At 37.6% G+C, this 6,103-nt stretch overlaps 2 pseudogenes; both read left to right on the top strand.

The window, feature by feature from the left end:
• On the top strand, positions 1 to 2,404 carry LOC132951413 (uncharacterized; annotated as a pseudogene).
• A 193-nt stretch (positions 2,405 to 2,597) lies between these two features.
• LOC132951412 (uncharacterized) lies at positions 2,598 to 6,103 on the top strand (annotated as a pseudogene).

Genomic DNA, 6,103 nt, shown 5'->3' with positions numbered 1-6,103 from the left:
ATGAATGGTTACAAGGTTTCCACCGGTTTCCTAAATGGATCAAGTTGAAAACTAAACTGCTCGATGTATAAGTCATGCACACAATGTACTCGTGCAAACCATTGTTGCAGTTGGCTGATCGAAAAACAAATTTGTCTCGACACAACACAAAGTTCTATCAGGAAATTTCATAGTCTATACAAAAGAATTATGCCCAGAATTTGCCGTTACGTATAATAATAAACATTCGGTACAAGTTACGGTCTCCAATATCGCGGAAAAAACTGTTACACCTTTTTTTTATGTAAGTCTAATTAATATTGGATGTGAAATAGAAAATCTAACTTATAACGCTTCAATTGATAATGGAGTAATTACTTGTAATTGGGTGGACAAAAAAACTATACCTACCGAAGAACGAAGAACCACTAAAACCAATCCTTTGTTTATTTTTTATTTTTCAATCGTTGTCAACAACGTACGATTGCAATTTGACAATCCACGAGATCATTAAATCAGTTATCACGGTCGGACTTGCCCAAAAGAGAAGTGTACGATCAGGTTTTGGAAAACCGATTCGAGAAAATATTACTGAAAATGGTGTTTAAAAAACGAAGGTTGCCAGATAACAGGTGAACAACTGACGTTCGTGAAGTTGGCCCACCTAAGTACTTCAATTTTTTTTAAAGCTATGCCATTATTTTGCAAGTTATTTGCAAGTATTTGCAAGTCTATTTTTAGAATTTGCAAGTCCAAACTTTCACCGTGAATCCAAAAACTGAAAAGGTGGGCCAACTTCACGTAGCCCACCCATTTTGACCGAGAACTTCAAAATCGGTATCAAACGAAAGCTAATGATTAGCAAGTATCTGAAAGCCCCTTTTTGAAATTTGCAAGTCCATCAGGCGACCGCTATAAACTTTTGAACTTGTGAAGTTGGCCCACCTACTTTGACCTAGAACTTTGAAATCAGCATCAAACGAAAGCTTATGATTAGCAAGAATTTGCAAGTCTGGTTTTAGAATTTGCAAGTCACCCGGGCGGCCAGTAAGAGCTTTCAAAGTTTAGAAGTTGGCCCACCCAAGTTGTCCCAGAACTTCAAAATAGGTATCAAACGAAAGCTAATGAATAGCAAGTATTTGCAAGTTCGTTTTTAGAATTTGCAAGTCACTCGGGTGGCCACTAAGAGCTTTCAAAGTTTGGAAGTTGGCCCACCCAAGTTGTCCCAGGACTTCAAAATAAGTATCAAACGAAAGCTAATGATTAGCAAGTATTTGCAAGTCTACTTTTAGAATTTGCAAGTAACTCGGGCGGCCAGTAAGAGCTGTCAAAGTTACGAAGTTAGCCCACCCAAATCGACCTAAAACTTTGAAAATGGTACCGAACAATAGCTTTTCATTTGCAAGTATTTGCAAGTCCAGTTTTAGAATTTGCAAGTCATTAAGGTGGTCGCTAGAAGTGGTTTCTTACTTTTGAAGTTTTACTGTTGCCATTTTTTATTCAAATTAGTTTTTTATTTTTATCGGTATCAATAACACATATTTTATTCGTTTTTTAATGTATGATTGATTATATGTTGATGTGTTGAAAAAAAATGAAAGCACTGTCGAAGTGTTATGGCAGTATTATTGTTTGACCATAAATTTAAGGCTGTGTACGTCTACGGTATAAAGTACTCCTTATAAGTAGTCTCGCTGTTTCTCAAAGACCTGAAACTTCAAAGTGGGTAGGTATCAAACGAAAGGTAATTATTATAACAAACATTTGCAACTTTGCAAGTCACTATGGCGGCCGCCATTAGCTTTTGAAGCTGGGAATTTTGGGCCAACTGTTTCGATCGAGAATTTTATAATTGGTTATCAAATAAAGCTAATAATTTTAAAATATGCTTGTGGCTCGCTTTTACAATTTAGAAGTTACTCAGGGATTCATATCTTATAACCCCTAATTAAGACTTTCAAAAATATTATTATACCATTCCTTGTACCACGTTTGTATTGATTTGTACGACACTCCTCGCTGTTTTGATTTTTGGAACCAAATCTGCAGTTTTAATCGTTTAGTCTTTAGGTACATTCCGTTATGTCTGTATGTTGTAACTTACAGTGTACCATAGGAGTTTAACCTACAGTGTAGCTTATGCATATTGAACATAACATAGCTTAGGTATATTAATGTATGTTGTATATACAATGTGAATCCATATTTATTTACTATTTATTTAATATTTATTTTTTTATTTAAATTAATATTATATTACATTTTACTTAATATAGATTTTTTTTTAATAAATGTAGATTTATTTTATTCAACTATCCTTTTAGGATTCCGTACGGTAAAGCGGGTCCCTATATTACTAAGGCTCCGCTGTCCGTCCGTCTATCACCAGGCTGTATCTCATGAACCATGGAAGTTAGAAAGTTGAAATTTTCACCGATTATGTATTTCTGTTGCCGCTATTACAACAACCTTAAATGCATTCGTTTAGAAGTTTGGAAACAAAAAATAGTGTATATTTTGCATGTACAACAAAATAATTATAAATATATAAACTTGAATAAAAATTACAAAACATAAACGTTATAATTCATGTTAGTTAATAATATCATAAGTCCAAAATGGTAGGACATATGCTGGTTCAAAATTCCCAGCTTCAAAAGCTAATGGCGGCCGCCATAGTGACTTGCAAAGTTGCAAATGTTTGTTATAATAATTACCTTTCGTTTGATACCTACCCACTTTGAAGTTTCAGGTCTTTGAGAAACAGCGAGACTACTTATAAGGAGTACTTTATACCGTAGACGTACACAGCCTTAAATTTATGGTCAAACAATAATACTGCCATAACACTTCGACAGTGCTTTCATTTTTTTTCAACACATCAACATATAATCAATCATACATTAAAAAACGAATAAAATATGTGTTATTGATACCGATAAAAATAAAAAACTAATTTGAATAAAAAATGGCAACAGTAAAACTTCAAAAGTAAGAAACCACTTCTAGCGACCACCTTAATGACTTGCAAATTCTAAAACTGGACTTGCAAATACTTGCAAATGAAAAGCTATTGTTCGGTACCATTTTCAAAGTTTTAGGTCGATTTGGGTGGGCTAACTTCGTAACTTTGACAGCTCTTACTGGCCGCCCGAGTTACTTGCAAATTCTAAAAGTAGACTTGCAAATACTTGCTAATCATGAGCTTTCGTTTGATACTTATTTTGAAGTCCTGGGACAACTTGGGTGGGCCAACTTCCAAACTTTGAAAGCTCTTAGTGGCCACCCGAGTGACTTGCAAATTCTAAAAACGAACTTGCAAATACTTGCTATTCATTAGCTTTCGTTTGATACCTATTTTGAAGTTCTGGGACAACTTGGGTGGGCCAACTTCTAAACTTTGAAAGCTCTTACTGGCCGCCCGGGTGACTTGCAAATTCTAAAACCAGACTTGCAAATTCTTGCTAATCATAAGCTTTCGTTTGATGCTGATTTCAAAGTTCTAGGTCAAAGTAGGTGGGCCAACTTCACAAGTTCAAAAGTTTATAGCGGTCGCCTGATGGACTTGCAAATTCTAAAACCAGACTTGCAAATTCTGGCTAATCAGTAGCTTTCATTTGGTGCTGATTTTGAAGTTCTAGGACAAAGTAGGTGGGCCAACTTCACAAGTTCAAAAGTTTATAGCGGCCGCCTGATGGACTTGCAAATTTCAAAAAGGGGCTTTCAGATACTTGCTAATCATTAGCTTTCGTTTGATACCGATTTTGAAGTTCTCGGTCAAAATGGGTGGGCTACGTGAAGTTGGCCCACCTTTTCAGTTTTTGGATTCACGGTGAAAGTTTGGACTTGCAAATTCTAAAAATAGACTTGCAAATACTTGCAAATAACTTGCAAAATAATGGCATAGCTTTAAAAAAAATTGAAGTACTTAGGTGGGCCAACTTCACGAACGTGAACAACTGAACAGTTGCGATATACGGAACACGATTAACAACGAGAAATTGAAGGACGGCGAACCAGCTGTCCACGATCGAAGTGAAAAGTCTTTACGTGACGATCGAGTCTTTCGAACCAAACGTGTCGATTTTCTATCGCAATACGCCGACTGTCGTTTACATAACCGTCAAGAACATGCACTGGATTTTGGACAATGGCTGGACAGTGACAGTGACAGTTGTCGGTCAGAGTTGTAACGACCCTACCACGTTCGACGGCCACACGGTTAATTGCACCATCAGTTCCGATAATGTGGTGAACGAGGGTCCGGTGGTAATCGAGTATACTTGTCGATGACGAGCGTGGAAAGGCTGAAGTCAGCGCAAGAGTTCTGGTTCGTAGAACCGAGGTTAACGGGCGTCAGCCCGAGGTGCGGACCCGGTACGGGCGGAACTCGTATAGAACTTACGGGTGAGAATCTGAATGCCACGACTGACATCCGGGTGTTCTTCAGAAATATAAAGACGAAAGTGATGTGCGAGATCGTTAAACTCAAGCACGACCGTCTCGGCTGCGTGGCCAGTGCCAACCCCGCGGACAAACACAAGTCCGGTCCATTGCAAATCTTGTTCGAAAATTCTATTGGTAGGTTCTACAAAAAAAAATGTTTACTTATACGTCAACGAGCCAACCGTCCTGGCTGGTCAAGTATTCGAGGGCGTCGCATCTGGTAAAGTCCCGTTGACGGTCCGAGGTGGTTTTGAGTGCACGGAAAACCAGCAGATGTATGTCGACTACAATGGGAAAAGGTACTACGACCACTGTGCGCTGCGTAGCACCAACGGCACTGAAGCTATGGAATTTTGGCCGCCAAAGTTCAACTGTCGGGATCAGATGACGAGTCTGCCGCTCGGGTTTCGTGTAGATTTGGCTAGTAAAGCTCCACCCCGACCATGTTTACACTGACTTCGAAGTGTTCAACGGCATTTTCGTCTGTGTGGATGGCGTGTTTCCGGACCCGTTGCAGCGCCGCCGACTTGACGGCAGCTACTTGTTTCAAGTCACATTCCGCGGCGATGAGATGAGTGATGTCAAGAGGTGCACCGTGACCAACGTGACCGAGAATTACATCACGTGCCAGGCACCGTCAGGCACGTCGGTGAATGATGTTCTAGATATCGCGATCACAGTCGGAAATCAAGTCAAACGGGCTATAGTGCCCAGAAGACGCCTACAACAGTATTATGCGAACGCGCCTCCTAGTCATCTAAGAAATGAAGGAGAGCTTAATGATATAAACCATTAATGCATGAACATTTGTCGTTTGTTAATCGTTAATATTATTATTTCTGTACTACAGTATTACTTCATAATACTATTATAGGTACTTAAAGACTTTGAACTATCTTATATTGATTTATTTATTATTTATAGTAATCAAAGAATTTACACCATCTACAATATATTGTACGTTGATTGATAATCTTATAACAGTTATTGTGTAGGTATCAGAAATTTTAACGTAAACACAGCATCAATAAATGCCTAGTTACTAGTTTCACGCTTTCGCCCAGAATCTTAATAATTATAGTATATTAGTTATACGTACGTGTAGTAGGCATGTCAATGCCAGTATTATACCAGTATACTTAATGTACTAATACTAATTTATTCATAATCTTACCATTGACTAGAATGATGTCTATTGTCTTTACCTACTGGCTACTCCGTACGCTGACAGACCCGGCCGCGCTTCCAAATGACCAATGGCAGAATATAATTTTTCACTGGTAATTAATTTTGTACTATTTTTGTCCGTGTCGTCGCCGTGCGTCGACTACAACGTTTATATTTAATTTATATTATGAGTCTGTGTCTATAATCTATAATGATATTACATCTGTGTGACTGTGTCTATAGTCTATAATAATATTATGTATACTGTCGACCGTCGACATAGTCCGATCGCGTACCATAAAATGGAGTGACTCCGGACAATGTAGATATTTTTTTAAAAAAATGTAATAAATTGAAATAATAAAACCCCAAACATTTATCGCAAATACAACATAATTTCTTTAATATTCTAAAAAAATAATTCTTTACTTTTTTATAGAAATGTCAACTTAAAATTTATTTTTTACTTTTCTGTTTTTACTGGTCGTATTGTCATTCCTTTATATTCAAC

This window comes from Metopolophium dirhodum, chromosome 8 (assembly GCF_019925205.1).
Source record: "Metopolophium dirhodum isolate CAU chromosome 8, ASM1992520v1, whole genome shotgun sequence".
Classification (NCBI taxonomy): domain Eukaryota; kingdom Metazoa; phylum Arthropoda; class Insecta; order Hemiptera; family Aphididae; genus Metopolophium; species Metopolophium dirhodum.
This window is presented reverse-complemented; position numbering and strand designations above follow the sequence as displayed.